General features: G+C 39.5%; 1 protein-coding gene across 5 annotated transcripts in view; it reads left to right on the top strand.

The window, feature by feature from the left end:
- Smash (smallish) overlaps nucleotides 1-23,155 on the top strand; it is a 172,304-nt gene that overhangs the window by 70,012 nt on the left and 79,137 nt on the right. The window contains exon 2 of one of the 5 annotated variants that reach the window (XM_076423908.1): nucleotides 17,397-17,574. The exons of the other annotated variants lie outside the window; for them this stretch is intronic. The gene's annotated coding sequence lies outside the window, so the exon portion shown is untranslated. The remainder of the gene's footprint in view (nucleotides 1-17,396; nucleotides 17,575-23,155) is intronic. 5 annotated transcript variants of the gene reach the window in all.

Below are 23,155 nucleotides of genomic sequence, written 5' to 3'. Positions count from 1 at the left end.
GCGAGGTCCTCGAGAAAATAAGGAACGAGCCTCGGGAACCTAACAAAACGGCTAATGGCCGGCCCGTGAGAAGCGAACCATTCGAGATTGAGGCAAGAAATGATTTATAAGACACCAGTGTTCCACTCGATAGCCTGTAAACGATGCTCTGCACGTGGACAGGATCGTTCCACTCCTCCAGGATCCGACGGCAGCCACGCAGGATAATTGCCTCGCTATTTAGCGAACGCAATAACGATGTTAGTTAATTGTTACCTTCACCCCCCCCCCCCCTTGTTATTTTGTCACTAACCAGCGGTTCGCGGCCAATGGTTTCTCTGTTAATCACTGCGCTTAACTCCAGGGAAACTCGAGCGAAACGAGGTCTCCGGAATTGTGTGTGGAAATTACACCGTATACAATTATTTGGTGTTACCCGCACTGCTGGGTTTTATAGAGCTTCGTGCGATGAGCCTCCGGTGAAGCCGTTTTTCTCCGTCAAACGTAGTTTTCGAGTTTTGTTTTCAACAAGGCGAGATCCTAACTTTAACCATTTCTTGTTTCGTTGGAAGTTGTACGAGCGCTTTTGCATAGAACAGGATTTTGTAGTTTCTTCAAAATGTGTAATAGACTTCAAGTTTTCGACGAAAACTGTGGGTGATTTCAAAAATGATATTTCTCACACTTTGAATTTTTAACTTCTGACTTTTATTATTATTTATTTATTTACTTATAGTTTTGGACGCACTGGGAACATGACTATAACCTTGGGAATGTATACATATTTTATTATTTTTTCAAAGTAGCAAAACAGTTCATTGTAACTAAATATTACAATATTTTCTAAATATTATATGTTCCACGATATGTAATCCTTCACTAGACGAACAAGCCATATTAATTTGGTGGGTAAATACTGTCGCGTACTTATAAAAGTATACTTATTAGAACATCTATTTTTCTCCATATAAATAAACTCGATAGTTTAACATCTTTCAGATTCTTAACTATAATTTGCTGACGTATAATCGTGAATTCTTGAGTTTTTATATTTCGAGTTTCCGCCAGGTTTTTTCGGGGCCGCGACCCCACTGTGCACTGGACCGAACACTGCAGCCGTTTCAATGACCGATAATCGAATGCAGCCGATGATGCACCGAACCGCGCCGAAAGGAGGGCCCTCATAACAGATCGGAGGACTCGTTTTCTCCCTCGTTCGTAGTTCTTTTTTTTCGTGGTCGTCTCTTCGTCAATTTATCGGGCGCTCCTGTAAACGACCTTGCCAGAGTGGAAGGACGATCGAAACGACTCCCGGAATGCATCCGCTCGTGACCTTCTTCTCGGATGCACCGGTACCGAGGCGCTGATGCATACATGCACCTGCAACGGGTTTCGGCGTAACCGGTCGTAGACTTTAGGACTTTCACCTGATATCGGCGTACAACGATCCACGGTAAGAGCAAAACGACGGCCTCTTAACGGAACGATAATGTCGGATCAGCATGCTGCTGCCGCTGTTAGGCTCATCCTTGGATTCCTGGAACGTCGACGGTCGACGGAATTAGCATTGCGAAATAGCTATTGCTGGAGAATCGCGTTTAGATCCTCTAGAAGGAAAAGTAATAGCAGTGTTCCCTGTTTACGAGAAATAGAAACAGAGGAGTCAGAAGTTAAATACATTCTTTCGTGTATTAACCCTTGATTGGCGTCGTTGGATCTCTGATGACCCAAACAGAGATTTTACGTGCTGTAGAAAATCATATGACAATATTGTACACTTAGACTGCGGATTTTATGCATTATGAAAAACATTTCATGAATGTAGAAACATTGTTTCATTATTTTGGACTTAATAAAATAATGGTTGGACTGCGGATTTTATGCATTTATGAGAAAAATGAGTATATTATAATTAGAATAGTGAAAATATGTCAAGAGTCTAGAAACATTGCTTCATTATTTTGGACTTAATAAAATAATGGTTAGACTGCGGATTCTATGCATTTATCAGAAAAATGAGCAGATCAAAATTAAAATAGTGAAAATATTTCAAGAGGCTAGAAACATTGTTTCATTATTTTGGACTTAACTAATAATAATTAAAAAAGATAAAAAATTATATGTAGCTCCTGTATGTTGTAACGAATGCAGACAATTTTTTGGCATATAAATCCGCAGTCTAGTAATTATACATAATCATATACAATACTGACTCAGACAAATTTTTATTCTGCAAACAAATCTACCTACACGTGAGAAGAAGAAATCTCACGATATGAAATTTCGTCCTTTTATTTATTATTTCGAGTACACGACGCGAATAATAAACTGCGTATTGCATTGGGACCAAAGGAACTTTCTCTAGCCTCCTTTCTAAATTTCAATTTCGCAATAATGTCTCATTGCTGTTGCTTTTACAGGTAGCTTCACTGCCTATGAATCGATACCTTATATGCGCAGCCGACTGTCGGATTTTCTCCTAATACGGATCCCTACAGTTAGAATCGTCTCGTGAACGCGCACTCCCACTGGCAATATGTCCGACGAGACTCGGAAAGATCTGGTTTCTCCTTGTTCGCGAAAGAAAAGGAAAAAATTCCAGGAAGGAAAGTGAGCCCATTTTCAGCAAATATTGAATTCTCACGTAACATTTTCGTCCGAGGCATTACCCGAAATAAATTGATCGCCCCAGGTATTTTCACACAATCAAACAACAAGTTTGCTAACAGAAATAGATACGACTATTATTTCCTCTCCTTCAGAATTTACATGACAAATTGAATGTATTCTTCGACTTCTATTGTAAGAACACGGATCTTGTATATCATGATACGTGTCGCGATATCGCCCTCTTCATGGAGCACTCTAATACAGTAATGAGAGACACTTAAGCCGCGATCTTGATAATACACGGCTTACTACGTACATATACTATCTTTCCACCTGACAAATGGAAACCGACCGCCTGGTACCATTAATATGTATTAATTACTTTCGAAATATCCTCGGTATCTTTTGCATACAATGCTATATCTTACTCATAACGATCGACTCTTTGTTAACAAATGTGTTACGCTCCGTCTGTGCATTTTACTAAAGCTATAACAGATGTGTCACGTGCTAAGTATGCATTTTATGCAAATATCACAGTTGCGACTGAGCCGAGTCCAATAATAGAAATTGTTCAGAAAAACTGGTACAGATTTCACTTTCAACTATTCCTGATGCTGTCATTTATTGTAGCATTTTTTCATATGAACTTTTATATGAATTTTATATTTAAAATAATGATTCTATTCATAACCCAGCTATGTCTCAAACCTAAAAAACCGTACTGTAAAACAGTCTATAACAGCTGATAAAGAAACACTAATTAAATATGAACTGTCAAACTAGTGTGGCCATTACGCAGATCAAAATTCCGATTTTCATGTGACACAATCAATTGCTGTCATTTATTGTAGTATTCTTTTCATGTGAACAGTAAATTTTATCTTTATAATAATGAGTCAAGTAGTAACCCAGATACTATGTCTATACCAGCTGATAAAAATAGTATTTTGTTCACGTGAACAGTAAATCTTATCTTTATACTAATGATTCATGTCGTAATCCAGGTATGTCTCAAACACAATAATCCGTTCTGTGAAAGAGTCTATAACAGCTGGTAAAAACAGTTAAATATGAACTATCAAACCAGAGTGCAGTGTGGCCATTATGCAGGTCAAGATTCCGATTTTCATTTGGTACAATTAATAATAGCAACTTGAAAAATTCATCAACGACATGACGTCGTTGAACCGACCTCTTTGCCTGGAGATATTTTACAACAAGTGAAATGTACAACAAGAGAAATTGTACAACAGTACAACAAGTTTGTTATGAATTCGCAGTTGTTCACCGCTCGTCCAAAGATTTAGACATCCTGGAATCGAAGTTTATGCCGGATCGAAGGAATTCGCATGAAGGCACCACTCGCGATTATTTTGCTTTCCAGATATAATGAAGAACGCGAGTTACCGAGTTTCTGAGTTTTCTGTTCGTGTACCAGTCTCGCGATCCACCCCTCCGGTTTATTTTCAAAACACTCGTAGGTGTCTGTGTTACTGTTTGGTGAGGCAGTAACGATGTTTCGAAGAATTCCAAAACTCTGGAATTTCTACGTGTCTGGACGGAGAGGCTGTGGATTCGCAGCTGTCACGGTCAGCGTTTGCGGTAGGTCAGCGTTGCCCTCTTACAACATGCTCAACCATACCACCCAGAGTCTCATTTCACGCTGCTGCTGTCTTATTTTCGTCCCCAGTCTTGATCATTTCAGTAGATGTCTTCGATTTTTTATCGTTTCATAATCCACCTACCCAGTTTTATTTTAAAAACATTTTTAACATTTATTTATTCATTTATTGCAGGGGTTCTACTATTTGGAACTCAAAAGATATTTCTTGTCAAAGGGAATTAACTTGGACAATGTTTATTGGCCCATTAACACTAACCATACCACGACGATTTTATTTTTTAATTATTGAAATTATGAAGATAATCAGAAATTATTCAATAAATTTCGTTATTAGAAAAATTGTGAAAAATTTAAACAAGTTCAGTCTTGTCATTTTTATAAAACAATGTAAGTGTTAAGAATCACTTATTTAATAATTGACGAACTGTAAATCTAAATTTGAGGTATGCGTTTTCACGGTAAAAAAGTGCTCTTCATTACCAAAAAAAATTTTTTAGAAATATTAAATAGGTTCGGCAGGGTTCACAAAAGAAAATTAGCAATTTCTCTCATCGAAAATCGTAATCACAAACTGTTCATTCTTAAATGCTTGTTCGAATTAGAATTTTTATTAAATCTCATTAAAATCGACATTTGCTAAACATTTAGAAAGTAGAGCAGATGCATTAAATACCGATATGAGACGAGTGTGCGATCGGCCGACAAAGGCGAACGGGATTGATAAACAGAAGGGCGACTCCGCGATTGTTCCGCGATAGACGTTTAATGTCGGCCCGGAAATTCCGCATGGTTGCTCTCGACCATATTCAAAAAGCTCAACGGTTTCAGCAGCTGATGGGTCACGGTACGAAAATAGTCGGACCATGGTTATTTCGAGTTCCTTTATTCCACGGTGGCGCTGCTACCGTCGAGATCGTTACCGAGCTTCGGTTAGCCGAAGATTTGTTGTTTCTCGCCTACACCGCGAGTTTTCACGGAAGGCCGCTTTGAAAGGCTTCAATCGCTGTATAAAACGCGGAGCCGCGTCTTCAAAGCTCGACCCATTTCCCGTGGAATCTCCACCCACCGAGAAAACTTCACTCCTTTGCCGCGAAACGCATCTGCTCATCCGATTAATTGAAACCCGCGAGGATCCGCTACACCTGCGCGCCTCCGTGTTCGCGATTTACTGAAAGCCGCTTGTTCATGGAATGAATTAACACTGCCATCATTCGAAGCACCATCGATCGAAATATTAAAGGGAACGTACACCTAGTGAATTCAAAAAGTGAGCTTGACTTCCAGAATTTTTTTATCTTAATAAATGTTTACATTAACAAAACATTTAGTACAAAAATTGTGTCACTCTTTTATCTACAAATTGAAAAATTTTTGTTAAGATGTATCCAGTGGAAGTGGCATTGCAATTTTTTTTACACTTATCGATCGAAATTGAGCTTGACAATTTTTTTTCTTTCAAATTAATGTTTACATTAAAAAAACATTTAGTACATAAACTGTGTTACACTTTAATTTCCAAATTTTCGTTAAAAAATATTCAATGGAAGTGGCATGGCAATTTTTTTTTACACGTATCGATCGAAATATTGAGAGGGAACGTAAAAGTGAGCTTGACTGTGACAATTTTTTTCATTTCAATTAATGTTTGCATTAAAAAAGCATTTAGTACATAAACTGCATCACACTTTAACTTACAAATTGCCCAATTTTCGTTAAAACATATTCAGTGGAAGTGGCATAGCAATTTTTTTTTTAATATTAAGGGACACACCTAGGAAGTCGAAAAGTGAGCTCGGCTTTCAGAAGTTTTTTTATTTCAATAAATGTTGAAATAAAAAAATAAGGGATTAATACATAAGTTTTGTTACAGTTTTATCTACAAGATATAACATTTTGGTTGAAAAGTATCCAATAGAAATGGTGTGGCAACCACGTTTGTGCACGCATCGATCGAATAAAATTATGAATTTATTCAAGTTGCACGCCCTGATCAATTCAGCGCTCCCACCTCCGGACGAATTCCGCCTGTGGGAACCTATCCTGGAAATTTTCTCGTAATATGTGTTTATTAACTTCATGGAAGCTGCCGAGGGTTTACGATACACCCCGCGTCGAAACAAAATGAGTATGGATACGAGGCTGGTTAAATGCATGCAAATTATTGTACATTAATATTCTATTCGACTTTAAACATCCGTCGGATGGAACAATTTGTTGTATAATTATCATAAAGTTCCTCAGCAGGTCTTTGCTCATTGAATACGCCTCACAGAATGTTATCTTGTTTTTATTATTTTCTTCACTTTATTATCTTGTTCTGACGGTGTGAAATGAATTGATTGTTTCGGGTGAATCGCTATGTTAATAACGGGGACAGGAATGTCTTTCGTTATCTTATTTGGTTCTTTATTGAGTGAAATGAAAGGTCAAACGGTTAAATGATTAATAATATTTTTCCCCAAAATTTTAAGCAATTAGTTCAGAATTTCTCCTGTCATAAAATTAGTGTCAGAATAGATAGAAAGATTTAATATAAACTTAAATAAAATCATGACATTAGTGACTATAAATAAAAGCGTGGAGCGCCCACGAAGATTACGTTAATATAGTTTAGAGTGCTCCACGCTTATATTTTTATAGTCACTAATGTGTCATGATTTTATTCAAATTTATATAAAAATTTATCTATCTATTCCGACACTAATTTTATAACGGAAGAAATTTTGAACTAATTGCTTAAAATTTTGGGGAAAAATATTATTAATCATTTAACTGGATTCGGTATTTTATGGAGAACCCGGAAACAATTATTTTCTCCTTTCTAGTGCATTTTAATATAAGCATGGTTTTTAAGAAGTTTTTTTTTATATATTTCATTTCTCTGTCAAACACAGAAAACGTGATTGAATAATTCGGAAAAGTGATGGATCGAAAGGATTCGCACGGTGTACATTCCCGAGGTTCTATGCGTTCCTGGATGGCGCAGGACTTAATCCCAGATGCGTTCACTGACGAATAATGAGTACTTCGAATCTATGTCCCAAGAAGACGGTTCCCTCCTCTCGAGCCTGAAGGATCCGCTTTTCAGAGCTGATGGAATGAATGGAAGGAGGAGCGCGTCTTCTGTATTCCCGTATGAAAGCCTGAAGAACGGATCTTTTCAGGATTCTTTCCGGGGCTGGCTTGGAACGTTTATGCGAGGATCATCCTGCCTCCTACCTCCTGCTACCCCTGCGCATTATTTTCTGATCGCGCAGGCTTTGTGCACAATACGCCGAGCTCTCGTACGCGAGCAAGTAAATTTTCCACGGCGACCCGTGTGAGCTAAACCACCTCGCACTGTCGTACGTGTAAATTATCGAAGATGGTTCCCATGTATGAAATACGAGCCTTCTAGGAATCCCCTCTTTACGAGATTCCTGTCCGGCGCTGTTTCCGCGTTTTGTAGGAAAAACGCGTTGGGCGTTGCATACTGGGTGTTGGAGAAGAAGCTGCGCCGTTTCGTTTTGTTACCGTTCAATGGCAATCCAGATTTTTCCAAACAAAACTTTGGACACCCCTCTAAATATTTAATGGAAACGTACAGAAATTAACATTCAGTTATTTATTCACAGCTAAGAATACAATTTTTTAAACTGTTTACAAACATTAACGTTGAGTTTATATTTATTCACAGCTAGGAACTCAATTTAAAAATTTTAATGAGGGCCTAGCGACATAAAATGTTGGGGAATTATCTTTGAACCTAAAAGCATTGTTTTGCACACAATATCAATAAAAATTGTCGTGGGGGCGGGCGGCTAGATCACGTTTATCCTGCTAGACCTTTGCGAAACGTATTTTTTATTCTTTAGATTTCCTGTCCAACGCAGTTTCAACGTTTTTTTAGGAAAAATACGTTGGGCGTTGTTGGATGTTGGAGAAGCAGTTGCGCCGTTTCGTTTTGTTACAAACAAAACTTTAAACACTCCACGAAATATTTAATGGAAACATTAAAATGTTTACCCTCGTGGGGCACCATCAATCGAGGGGCCAGCGACTGGAAATTTTGGGAGATTATCCCACAACCTAAAAGCATTGTTTTGCACACGATATAAATAAAAATTGTCGTGGGGGTCTTTGCGAAGCGTATTCTTTAAATTTCCATCGCAGGCTCCGATAAAAAGTCTGCGAAACAAATATTTAGTTATTCATTATCTGTCCCGTATTTCACGCGCTCGTTTTCGTGGCAAATACGTCGAATGGGCAGGTTAGATATGATAGTCTGGACGACATAAACATGTCGGTCGCGCGCGAAACGCAAGCAAGAATAGAAAGAAAAGGAAACGAGCACAGTTCTTACATCGATCCCCGGTGATCTACGAACAGCAGCGTTGGTCCAGGTTATTTACCCGCGCGTGCATTCAACTCCCCATAGATCCTCGATAAACCCATTAACCGTGGCCAGACTCTCGTTAAGAGTCATTAGAAAGTGGACTCGTTGCCGTTAATGAAATAATCGATAAATCCCCCGGCGGTTTTATCCGGATCGCTGATAAATCCACATTGCGTCACCGTTCGCCGAGAACTTTATCGACGGGCATATTTCCGTTCGCGAAATGAAAATTAACATACGCAGGAGCGAAAAGCGGATTACTTAACAGGATTTATGTCTCGCGTCTCTGCTGAAAATTAAACGACGCGGAATGCAGGGGAGGCCGGTTTGTTCGCGCGCGATCATAGATCCTAGTCTCTCTTTCTCTTTCTTGTTGAACGTGTCCGGCTGGTTCCGAGAGCACGCCGCCGCCTGTTGCACGAAATTAATATGCATAAAACGAAATTGTTACCTTGTGCACAATTACCCGCACGCTCCAGGGGATTAACGCATGCCAAGCATTATGTTGGATCAAGCCGCCGCACTTCGTGTTTGCTCAACTTATTGTGTTCCGGACGGTCGACACGCGTTGTAACCCTCTTGATTTGATCCTATTTATTTTAAAACATTGTTACCGACGGCAACACGCTTTGGAAAGCGCTGCCAGCGATTTATGAGTTTCCGATCCCGGGGCGAATGACCGCGCTTAATATGCTACTGACAACCTCGCTGATCTATTAGACTGTTGCCCCTATAAATTCTATGAATTGTGGATTTATTATGATAATTTACCATTTCAATTGAAAATGTTAAGTCGGTCGCAAATTCATTTCGTTTTCTCAAGGGAAACTGTTTTCAGTTCTTTTACTATTTAGAATAAGTTCAATAAGTCTTATGACTAGACTGCGGATCGTTATGCATTTATGGCTTCTGAAAATATTCAAAAAAAGGGTGAAATATAATATTCGACAGAAGTTAGTACAATTTTTATTTTGTCGAGATCTGCAAAGGATATCACTGGAAATAACATTGTATTTTACTCCACTTTCTTAAAATTCGTCTAGAAAAAAACTGAAAATTGCGTAAACATCCGCAGTCGACATATGACATTTTGTTCTATGATCTATTGTGATTTTTCAGGCAATTTAGAGACCAATGTTCGTAGAATTTCTGTTTTTTTATGGCAACGAATTGAGTTATATGACGTTTTACGGCTTTAACTGAAATGAAATGTACCGCATAAATGGAACTATTCTAGGTCGGAAGAAATGTTCAATTTTCAAGTTAAAATATCTCCGACTGCAACGGGTTAATTACAATTTGAAACAACACTTTTTATGATTGCGTAATTATTCGTAGATGGAGTAACTGCGCAGTCAATGATGGAGATCAGAGACAGTGATTGCGGATCTTCATGCAAAATAAAATCTTTCTGTCTGAATTGCAACAAACTGGACTGAAGAAAAATTCAATGTTTTTCTTAAAACGTTTAATTAATCAGATTGAGAACAGTGACTTGAAATTCGTCTAATGGTTTTGCTATGTTAAATTACACCAACTCATTTTTATCATAAATGTATAAAATCCGCAGTCGTTTGAATGTATTAAAAGGGATCACTATACAGCAATTTCAGATGTCATGATCCACCGTCTCTGAAATCTGGATTCCCAGCGTTCGATCCTTCCTCGACAATCACGAGCGTACCAGAGTTACCTCTAGCATCTAGATCCAACACCAAATCGATTTCAATATCTATAAAGATCTTGTGTTCCCAACATCTGCTAGTTGTTTCGGAGGCGGAGATGTTTCCCACCGTCGCGTCTCGATGCACTCTACGACGCTCGATCGGGATCGAGAGATCTATCGGTGTTACTTAAGCCGCAATTTCATGATCGTTGCAGTGCTTCACGGAAGACCGTGCAATCATCGAGAAACAGAGCAGAAGTGGAATAACGTTGCAATACAATATGTATATCGAACGTGCATACTGAACACAAACTGGTGTTCATAAGTGTTCCAACTCTCAAGAAATTCGTATAAATTGTATACGTATTCGTGCTTACAAATACAATGTGTTTGCGCTACATATTTGTGCTACAAATACAAATGTTTACCTTTTTTTATGTAATCCTGTAGATTTTGGCGAGAATATGCCAAGAAACCAAGTTTCAATCCTAAGAGACTTGTGGTTCAAAAGTTATGGGTGTTTAAACTTGAGCGATTTCCACAGATACGGCGTTCCGAAAACGCCGAAAATCGCTCAAGTTTAAACACTCGTAACTTTTAAACCACTGATTTCCTAGGATTAAACCATGGATTTTTGGAATTTTTTCATTTTGGCAAATCTACAGGATAACGTAAGAAAAAGGCAAAAATTTCTAGTTACCGAAGGTACAGTGCAGCTGTGCGTATTATTAACAATAAAGATCGCTTCGATCACTCGAGTACGAAATCAGAATAAAACACAAGTGCATAAGAAATGCAATGCTACATACATGTGGCTGGGTAATGCATTGGTGCTTCAGGGTTCTGAGAATTGCCACGTTCGAGATGCATAATTCGACCAGCACGTCAATTATACGATACGATTCCTGATTTCCCATAATATCTAGAAATCAGGAGAGTTTACGAGCAATAATCGCAACTTGCAGTTCAGAACTTCCGCTCGAATCGAATGATATCGATATTAAAAATGATACGGCATTAAAAATTACGAATCCACGTGCTTCTGTACAGATATTTCAGTCTTCAAAGAGAATCCCGTGGAACGGTGGATGTCTAAAAAGCTAGCGGGAGTCTTTTCTCTTACAAAGGGGCGGAAGTGGCATACACGGATGAAGGATGGTGTATGTCTCGTCTTCTAGGTCGAGTTACCAAAGGAAGTGCATATTATCCTACCCGTAAGTAGGCTAGTTTCGTGGAGATACCAGTTCGTGAAAATAGTTCACTTCGTTTAGATCGGAGGTCCATGTAAATATCATTAGCACGTGTTAATTTAACCCTCATGCCAATTCCTAAAACTTTCTATGCAATCATATTCATATTCATAATTAAATGACGTCATATTTTACTTTCAACTTTCAACCACGCGGAATTGATTTCAGCGATTTATTGCACAGGAGATTTGGCAGGAGAGTAATACAATACTTATAAAATTTTTGCAAAATTCGAAGCCCTTGTCTGATCATTACACTGCGGATCTTTATGCAAAATAAAAATGTTTTGTATTCTTTGTTGTTACATTAACAACAACATTACAATATTCTTAAATTCTTCTCGTCTTTTACTGTTTCATATTTTACCCAACCTATTTCTTCATAAATGCATGAAGATCCGCAGTGTAGTGATCGTAATCACCGATATCGAACATTTTAACGGATCAAATGAGATTATGGCGCCGCACCGGAAAGGTTCGATCGGTTTTCGAAAGGACGATCGTGGAAAACAGTACAGAACTTCCGTTCCACTGAATCGATTGACAACAAGTAAGTAGGTGGCTTTAAATGGCAAGTTGATGGCAGCCTCTGGAATACTGTTACGTATGAAATTACTGTTTTGAGGAATCGTAAAGAGACTATGAGCGCGGGATATAGTGCGTGACAGGTGTAATACTCCGTGCCGTCTCTCTGCACGGGAATATTTTCACGCGAAAATATGATTTAACACAGCGGTAGGGAAACATACTTGGCCAGCCTATACCGATGCACTTGGTTATGCTCTTATGTGGACTACAATTCCACCGAATCCATTAATTCGTTTAAAAAAACCGCTACTACTGCAATTGAGAACAGCAAACTGAAAGTGAAATGACCCTGTTAAATGAACGAAGTAATTTTCATTACGTTCGTGCATTCGAAATTAATTACGGATGATTATTACTTCGTCGAACGTCATCTGAAAATGTACAAATTTATCATTGCCGTAGCTGCATGAGGATCCACGATCTAATTGCACTGTCCGATGCAGGCGATGCATAAACCGCGAGATGAACTTCGATGTTCGCGTAGAAAGTACGGAGGGAAACCAGATTTGTTCAGAGCTACTAATCACGGTCCATGCAAAACAACCGAGGCCGGAAGGAAATTAGCCTAGCGTTCCGTGAAAATAAAGCGTGTCATCTTTCGCTTTCTAGGACTAGTGGCGAATTTTGTTTTGCGACCCGTGCTGCTAATTAAGCGCTTTCACCGTTGTTCGCCGAAGTGTAGCGATTTCTCTCGCGTCCAACGGAGAAACGAAGCCCGCTAGAACCCGGCCACTGCTAAACCAGCGTGTGCACATTGACATTCAAGGAAATATACATTCCTCGCACACAATTAGTTCCTCTCGTTACGTAAAATCGGAAGACCTCGAGTCGCCAACACAGTCCACTACATAACACACAGAATCTCGTCTAATCAACTTTATACGCCGACAACGAAGTTTTTTATTTCCCTGAACAATAATTTTAACGTGAAAGAAGGAAACAAAAATTGCTTTAATTGCGAAAGACCGGAATTTATAGAAATGTTTTTCTTCCATTAACTTATTATTAGACTGCGGATCTGTATGAAAAATAAAAATGTTCTACATTGATTCTGGGAAGCAGGAATGAAGTAAAAATTCATTTCATCCCTTATAATGACTTTGTTACGTTAAAAACAACATTACGATATTCTTAAATATATTTCTCTAATCCTTTACTGTTTAATATTTCTCCTAAACAATTTCTTCATAAATGCATAAATATCCGCTGTCTTCATCACAGTCTTCCCACTCTGCCTTCCCCTTCTACGACGCTGTACGGTCACGTGACGCGCTCCGCCCCTGTTACAGTGTCACAAGACTAACTGGCAAAAGAGGGGTGGGGGGGTAACTGATTTTATCATGCGAAATGTGATCTTTGCTCGTGCATTAGAGAACTAGGAACAACTGCAAAGGTCTGTGAAGTTCTTCGCAACATGTTTTTCGCCGAATTCTCGCATCTCCGCGTCGATATCAAGGGAAGAACGTCCTGCAGGTAATTTTATACGCGATGCTCGGCTGCTCAGAACCAGGAAACGCGAAGGACGGCTGGGCTCGTGGCTGGAACCTCGCTAATTAAACTCGAGCGTCCTTTTTCAGAGACACGCCGAGGCAGTTTTCCAAGCAAGTTCCAGCAAATTACAATGTCCCGAGAGCGATATCCTCGTACGGATAAAATCGTACGCGCTTGTTGGCGAAGGAACGGAACCGGTGTGTTGTAGTTACCGGAACCCGTGACAAATTATGCGGCTGCGCCTCTTACACCATCGATTAATCCAATTTCGAGCGTTTTGCGGTAATGATTTGTCAATGTCCAACCACGTCTCCCGACACCTAAATGTTCATTAATAACCCGTTGTAATTAAAGAAACGCTCGAACTCTAATCGAGCGTAATATTGCTTTCGATGGTGATCTTTCGACACCTATAGCGGTTCTAATGACTCGCCACTAAGTTAGTTAGTTGCTGGTAATACGTTTCCCATATGTAAATGCTGTGAAGTAATAGCCGCTGCCTTCCCGCGCAATTATCCGTCCTCGACTGTCGATTACACAACGCTTCCTCATCGAACACAATTTACCATTTATTTCGGTTTGCACGCCTCTCACGCGGAACGGTCTAAATATACTCCTAGTCATTTCCTTTTAATCTCCGAGGAGAGTGTACCTGCAAATTTCAATTTTGCTTACTTCCTCCTTCCAGCTGATTTCGCGAGTAGCGTGTCGCGAGCTTACAGTGACTTGAATTTAATATTCGGACGCTCTAAAAAAGACAATAACTTTTTTAATATTGTACTACAATACGATTTGAACCTTTTTGGGAAGCTAGAGGAATTAGTTTACTACAGGACGCTTGAAAAGAAATTTTTTCAAAAATTGCAATTGATCGGAATATTGTAGAGTAAATACTAAAAGTTGCATTTTACAACTTTTTGATGTGGGCCTATATTGAACATTTAGAAAATACGTTTTGTAGATCTGTGTGAATTCTGCCAGGTTTTTCGGAGTCTGACCCCACTGTGCGCTGTACAGCATGCTCGGTCGCAGTTCGAGGCTTCGATGTCTTGTTTACACTTCCTCGAGCGTGACTACAAGAAGAACGGAATGAAAAAGCGAGTCGACGACATCGGGGAACGAAGTACCTTCCGAGAGTTGGCCGGCTGGCTGCTGGCCGGATCGTAAAAGGATTTAGTGCCGGTTGTGGGACGAGGTCGTTCCCGGAGATGACGTAGTAAAATTTACAGTGGGCGTACGGCCGTGAAGGCCTTCTTCCGATCGCTTACCTGGCCCCCGTACTTACACTCTACCGGCTACTCGATCCTTTCTGCTCCAGAACGCTCTTGGATCGGGAGTAAACGCGCTCTCAAAAATCACCTCCGACGAGCTCGAAAACCGAGACGCTTCTAGTCTTGACCGTGCACCAGCTCCGAGCGTTTCAAATACAGTGGCTGTTATTAATACTGAGTTCACGGACCACTAAAACTGACTATTTTACAGTAGTTTATAAAAATAACAGAAATCTGTCTATCTCCGCATTTTTGACCCTTTGTTTTATAATGTGTGTACACTCAAAGAAATTTTAAACAAATGACTTGACCTTTTTTTAAGGAGGTAGAACTAAATGATGAGTGAAAGAAATTTTTAGAACACTGCAATAAAATTAAAAATAAAAAGAAAACCTTTGTTTCACAATGCGTTTCAGAAATTTTAAGCAAATGACTTGACCTTTTTTTAAGGAGTTAGAACTAAATGATGAGTGAAAGAAAATTTTTTAGAGAACTGTAATCAAATGAAAATTAGAAAGAACCCTTTGTTTTATAATATATACACGCCCAAAGAAATTTTAAACAAATGACTTGACCTTGTTTCAAAGAGTTAGAACTAAATTATGAACAAAAGAAATTTTTAGGAAATTGCAATAAAAAGACAAATAAAAGAGTTTACTTGAAGAGCGTTTCACCTCGTGGCGTGACGGACCAGACTCATTCATTGCGCCTAAAGAAGTTTTCACTGAATAATGTATTTCGCAGTATCCGAAAAAAGAAAATGAATAAATGTTCATCCCGAGGAACGTATAAGGGTTAAAGAGTGGCGTGGCATTTCTTTTGATAGTACCCCTGGAAAAATGAATTACCATGATCGATAGAATACAAATAAGGAAGGTCACTTTAGAAGAAGATAAGACCAAAGATGTAGGTAGATGGTTGCACGTAGAACGGAAGGTAGAAGTGAAATAAATCTGATGCCGGTGTTGGTAGCCTGCCCTCGGAGAAGTCTGCTGCCTTGCCCTCGGCCTGTCGGTGCAACTGCAACTGCAACTGCAGCAGCCGACTCGGTCGTTACGGCATTAACGCGTAAGTGCATAAGTGTGGACCACGGTGGTCGAGATAGAGCCGCTTCGACAGAAGGCTAGAAAACCTGGGGAAGGTTGCAGCGGCTGTAAACGATGCAAACGGCCGAGGTGAATGCACTTCTTCTCTCACGTTGGATGCACGCTGCAAGCCGGAGTGAACGTCATCGGTTGAAACGCCGATGTAACGCCGATACCGGAGACTTTTAACCAGTGTCTTTGACACTGATACCGCTACGAGTCCTCACCTTACGTCTTCTCACTGTGAAAAACAGTCTCGCGCGAATAGCTCAACCGATCAAATTCAGAATTTGCATAAAGAGGAGCTAGTAGACTGCGGATTTTATGCATTTATGATAAAAAATGGGTTGGTGCAGTTTAAAACACGAGAAAAATAAAAATGATTCGAAAGTAAACATAGACTATTTTTGAACGTGTTAAAATTATTCAAGAAATAATTAAATACGTATCAGGCTCCCATCTTTTGCAACAGGCGCAGCAAATTTTTATTATTACGCAGTCTAGTAATAACATACACGTTATTGTAGCACAGAGTCCAATAAATGAAGTTATCGTGTTAGGAGGGGAACATAAGTCTGTGTGGGTGAAGGTCATCTCAAGGTCATACTTTCCAAGATCTTACGAACAGTACTTTTTAATTTATATTTTTTGATGTAAACTTTCAAGAAGAACGCAATGACCTATCATCAAGGTCATTCAAGGTAATTCAAGAACAGCTGCAGTGGAAAATATATATCAAAATGTAGTTTATAAAGCTGTTGTTTCAAAAGCTTGTCTGTAGTGGTCCAGTTCGGCCCTGTAAAGATTAGGCCAATAATTTAGCCTGAGGAGGGACCAGTGCAAGCTGTCGCTCGTTTTGTAGTCCTCAGATTGAGGCTGGTAAAAACGTTGATGAACAGAATTACGAGGATACACCTCGAGGTACCTGCTAATAGAGAAAGCCACGGGCCGGCTGTGGCTCATTACATTTGCATAGGCAGTGAAAGAAAAGACACGGGGATCGCATGAGTCATGTATACACACCGGCTACATGCCTAAACGCAGGCAAAAACACGTAGCATGGCGGGTCACTTTGGAAAATTTGCATTTCGGTGTTGCGGCGGGGGAACGTACGGTCGCGTCGGAGATCGCTGCCATAACGTAACTAGAAATAATTAAGCTCCCCTCGGCGCCGTTAATTCTCGACGAACATCCCCCGCGTCCTCGGTAATGCAAATTTCGGAAAGCCGAGACTCACGATCATAGTTTAGTGCCATGGATGCCGAGCGGATATACGAACATTGTAGTTTACGAGACTCTTTCTACTCACGCGTGTCTTCTCACGACGCTCGGCACATATCTTATCCGCGCAAGGTGAACGAGGTAAATTTACGGCCTTCTAGTCTTCTCTATTGAAAGGACAAGGTACCTTGCACGACCGAATGCACTCAAGCGCCTTGTGTTTTCTGATTTCAGGTGAGTACAGGTGATTCAAGGCTGCCTGGAGGCTCTCCCTCTCTCTCTCTCTTCCTCTTGATCTTGCTCTCCGGTCGCGTCCTCGCGGTTCGATTTACAAGGATGCGGGAGCGTGGAAGCGGTTCAGGTGTTGGAGAAAGGTGAAAAATCACGAGGAAGGGACGCCTGAGGAATATCGGTAAATTTAACGACGTTGCAAACCGCTGGAAAAACTTCCGTTCTTCCTGATTGAATTGTTAATGAGCCGGTGGAACGCGAAACGATGTTCCGTAATGGCGAGAGGATGATTTATTGTATATTAATATACGGCGGATGTAAGAAGGATTTGCACAATGATTAATATCAAGCAATAATGCGCGGGATAGAGTGAAACGTGTTTCGAAAGTTTTTTTTATGCCGGAACGAAACTGAAACCAAAGGAGGAACGAAAATCCTTGCCATTTTATGCGAAATTACGTATATGTATGCCACATGTAATTCATTTTATAATATACGTAATTAATTCTTATCTCTGAGCATCTATTAGGTTGTTCTATTAGAACTTTCTAACTTTTCAAGCATTTTATTTCAAAATATAAAATAAACTTTTTGCTCTTTTATTACCGCAAGAGTAAAAATGTTGTGCACGAAAGAAAAATTAGTATAATCGGATTCCCATTTTTTTCGTTCTTTTGAACATGTTTTATGCGGTTCAACACGTTTTATGAAAAAATAACCGGAAGAAAGAAATTGTTCTTCTATGATATTCCTCCTATTCTCCTATGATATTCCCATAAATATTTTTTGTGCCATTAAAAATAAAAGAGATATTTATGTGGCCTCCTTCAGCTGAAACATCCTGTAGAACAAAAGGTCATAAAACTTATTCTAAATGGTAAAACATTGCCGTTCATTTTCCCTTGAGAAAACGAAACGACTTTCTGAACGATCTAATAATACATACAAATAAATATAAATTGTATTGCACAATGTAAATTGTGTATTTACAAGTTTTTCATTACTGCCTGGAATTGTATAAATTGTTGATATCAATCGCTGTGTGTATTTTCTAGAGTCTAGCCACAGAAATCATGCTAGAGGTAACATCCGCATTCTAATAATAATCAGAAAATTCCGTAGAAACCGTCGAGAAAAATCGGTGTAGAAAATCGGACGGCGAAAGCTGAGGTTTTTCGCGGTGGGACTTCTTTTACGATCGTCAAGGTATAATTCGAGTCTAGGAACTGGAAGGACACGAGCACTGTAAATCGTGGAGGTCCACAGTGTTCGGTCTTAGCTTGGTTCCGCTCTGGTTCCGCTTCGGTTCCACGGAGCGGCGAAAACTTCAATTCGTCCCCACCCACTAATCGTTCTCGAGCATTACGATACCATTATTATGCCCCCGTGTCACACCGACAAAGGCGACCAATCGCCAGGTGCAATCACGGTCGCGTACAATTAACGCTCCGTTGCAATTACGACCTCTCGAGGCTTTCGAAACTCCCTTTGTTACACGTCGCTCTACATGTGTATGTATACACACGTGGGTGAGAGTGTAGGAGACAAGCAAGCGCGACGATGATTACTCAATTACGGCTGATCAGCGACAGAGAGCATGATTGAAACCTCTTTCTCCGGGGAAATAGTTTTCCAGAGCTAAAGGCACGCGTGGGTGGAAGAGGTCAAATGCGCAATTGCAACCGAGAACAGATATGAACGACCCGGCTGGACGATTTGAAGTTAGGTGGACTTCCTGTCCAGATTATTAACCTTTCACAACTATTAACATTTCATTATTTTTGAACTATTAACATTTTTCAAATATATTTTTATGAGAAATGTATGAAAATTACTGAAATTATTTTTCAAATTGATTTCAATGTAATACCGTGTAACACCAAATGATGGAGTGACCAATATTTTAGATTGGCTTTATAATTACTGGGCTTTATAACAAATTTTTAAAATTATTAACATTTCAAATAAATTTTTATTTAGCTCTTTCCTCTTATGACAATGCATATAAAGGAATATATTGGAATCACTGAAATTATATTTGGAATAATTTAGATTAGATTGTCTTCAATATTTTAGATTGCCTTCATAGTTCCTGGGACTCGTGTATTAATTGTGTACCATCAAATATTGCTACATATTTAAAAATAAAGTTTAGATAAGTCAGTACGTACGTTCTTATTACTGCAGAGTGTCGTAAACATTTCATAAAGAGGCGTGTATTATGCAAACTTCCCAACTTCTTACAAAAATCATGAAAAGCCAGGGCATACGATTCAGAATGTAAGAATGAGTTGCACATAACATTGCGAAACAAACCAGGCGTGTATACAGGGTATTCGTGAAATCAGTGACTTGGGTTTTCCTCACGAACGCTGACTCCATGGAAAGACTTGAAAAGAATACAAATTGTTCCTTGTAGACAATACAATAGTGTATGTAAATTGTATGTTTGCATTCTTCTTGAGAAAATGAAGGAACCGTTCAATTTTTTAAAATGAAATGTGCTTTTGCAAACAATTTCCACATTACTAAGTATATGTTTGTGCTGAATAAATTGCTAAAACCTCAAGTGCTGTTTCAGTAGTTTCAATTTTATATAAGTGAGAATAGAAAAATCTAAAATATAATTATGTATGTAAAATATGATTTTCTAATTAGCTTGATCGTCCCATTGTGAAAATAGTGTCGGGTGCAAATGGTTGATCAAAAAATGAGCTTGGTAATTTCACGCACACCGTGTACATCGTCTCGTTGCGAGGATATTCGGCTAAGGGGGCGGAGCGTGTGTTCGTTAACAGAAGACCTCGTGAGATTCGCGAGCCAGGAAGCCTATTTACTCCTCGAGGAATTCCTCGTCGGTTCGTCATTGTACATGCGCTCATGAGACAGGACATCGTCTGTGACCTGGTGTCGGCGCAACGTGCTATTGTCACGAATCTCGAGGAATAGGGCGAAATAACCCGTTCTCCGTCGCGTTACGCAACGCTCGTGTCCCATTGTTGTCCGACCGTAACGTTTCTCAAAACATCGCACATTCGGCCGGAATAGTGACAAGAATTTTTTACGCGTTCCAAAACGGTTCCACCGCGATCACGTTCCGCACGCGAGAGAAACAGCGCGCTCGACAATGCAGCATTGTCTTCCGTTTCGCAAACCGAAAATCGAACTTCTCACGCTTCTTTTACTTTTTTACAGCAGCGTGATACCGTGTTACGTGTTACGTACGTAATGCTGTAATTATCATAGAGAGATTCCGAACTTGAGAATTACGTGTATGCGTTGCGCGGGAGTCGCATGCGTAATTCAGTATACAGGATTCCCATTGGTACACGAATAGAGTTGACGAATTTCTTCCGCGGTAATCTCTGATTGCTTCTTCAATGCGTTATTACTAAACTGTGCGGATTTTATGCATTTGTGTTAAAAATATTCGAGGACGTCAATGGATTAGTTTCAGCTTGATAGGATAACTAAAAGAAGAATACCATTTTTATTTGGCTCCTGTGTCCTGCAATCAATGCGAACATTTTTTATTTTGCACAAAACTCCCCAGTCTAGTTTGTTACACCTTGTGTGAATACTGTATTTATTGTGAATACAATTTGAGGAACAAATAATTGTCTACGCGGAACGCAGTTTTTAGTTGCAGCCAACCTGTGAAATACTTTAATTCATCCATAATCTGATAAAATTGCAACAATCACAAAGAGACAATATATCCGTTGCATTTTTATACTCTTTCTCCTTAAAATAGAATAGAATAGAATTGAAAGTCTACAGAAAATTTATGACACAGTGAATAGTATAAATTCCTGAGACCGCATCCGGCTGGAAAAGTCAGTTGACAGCATTCTTACTTCCTCAAACAGATTACAAAACGTGTACGTTCCATCCACGTAATGGACTCGAGCATCTCGCACGATTAGATGTCCGATTGTTCGTGTAGTTTACTTATGCGTAAAAAATTCGCGGAATAGCTCGATAACGCGGAAAATGATAATCCAGTAATGCACCCACAGGGAACAGACGGAGGTGTCAAAACCTGCTGACCAGCTGTGCGACTGCACTTTATCTTATCATATTTCAAGGTTATCAGAAAGTACATTCCCTGTGCCATAAAATTCTGCACTTGAAATGATAGTTGAAGCCCACGATATCCCCAAGGTACCTCTGCGTGCGCTTAGAATGTTTGAGCTTGTCTGGAACCACTCTGCTAGAACGGATAGAATCGAAACGATTTCACGATAAAAAATTTATTGTAATCTCTTCTCTGTCTCTAGAATGTTTCAGGTTTTCTAGAACGAATGGGACCGAAACGATTGAATAACAGAAATCATCGAGTTTATTACTGTTTCTATGTTCTATATGAGATGCCTATGGCGCACGTGTCACGCAAGAACATTGCGCTCTATCGATACAAAGACGTTGTCGTTAACGGGACATCGTGTTGGAAGATACAATTCATTTTCCCGGGAATAGTTTCGCGTGTGAGCCACATGACAGTGCAACGTTCCTTGTTCCCTCGTAGGCGGAATTCCACGCTTTCGGAACGACAATTTCCTGATTCAAGTGCAACCGTCGAATGCTCGAGCATTCCTCCTCGTGCCGCAGGAATTTAGACGACATGGAAACGACCTCCGCGACGTGACTGTGCGTCGCTGCCCGCCGTATTTATGCGTCGGGCATTTATTACGACACGACGTTCTGCATCTAATAACCTCTTTTCACCGGCGTAGTCTACGAGCATACCGCGAGATACTTGTTCTACTATTGCACCAATGGGTCCGTTACTCTTTTTCGTTCTAGCCGCCTAGCGCGTGTCTCATTTTGTTTCCCCTGCGCCGCTTAACCCATTAGAACGCAGTGCTCGATTTTCATTTCTTTGCGGTCGAACATCAATACCGCTTCAAATCACACACACACACACACATGCAAGATTAATTTATTAATAGATGATAAAGTCCTATCTACATCAAGGAAACGAAGACTTCATCTCGGCACTCGGGGAGTTTACCAGAATAGCGTTTCACCTCGGAGCGTGATGGACCGGATTCATTCACTGCCCGGCAATTGTGAATACTGTGCGCCTAAAGAAGTTTTCACTTCAAAAACTACACGATCTTTATGAATTTTGATACCAACGCAAACACAAACCGAGTGACTTGCTAGAAGCAGAATTGGGCGAAAATTTTATTTAAATAAAAATTTCGATTAAAGTAGATTTAAAACTCGCTTGGAAAAACCCCACTTTATATATTCGCAATTTTTATTTACATAAAATTTTTGCCCAACTCTGGCTAGAAGCAAAACAAACGCAAAATGTAAACACAACTGAGTAGACTTAGATAGACTATTCTGTATAAATATGTAGTACTTATATCTAAATAGCCACAAGATATGAATACAGATACAAAATTAATTATGTTTTCAAAATATTCCTGGAGGTTCACAGTGGGGCATTTGACTGGAAAAGTCGGCAAAAATTATTTTAGCGTTATTTATGGGCTGAAGGTCTTAATACACATATGTATTAGGTAGTTGAATTTGTCTTAATATTTTTTTGAAATTGTATATACATATAGAAGTTTGTAATGTTTCAATAATGTTCAAATTGTTTCACAGAAGCAGATTCTTAACCACAATTTACTGATGAATAATCATGAATTCTTGAATTTTCATAATTCAAGTTTCTGCCAGGTTTTCGGGATTGCGCCCTCTCTGTGAAGCGTATTGACACGTAGGTACCAAAGTGTTCGAACGCG

This window comes from Lasioglossum baleicum, chromosome 5 (assembly GCF_051020765.1).
Source record: "Lasioglossum baleicum chromosome 5, iyLasBale1, whole genome shotgun sequence".
Lineage (NCBI taxonomy): Eukaryota > Metazoa > Arthropoda > Insecta > Hymenoptera > Halictidae > Lasioglossum > Lasioglossum baleicum.
Note: the sequence above shows the minus strand (reverse complement) of the source record. Positions and strands in the feature narration are given on the sequence as shown.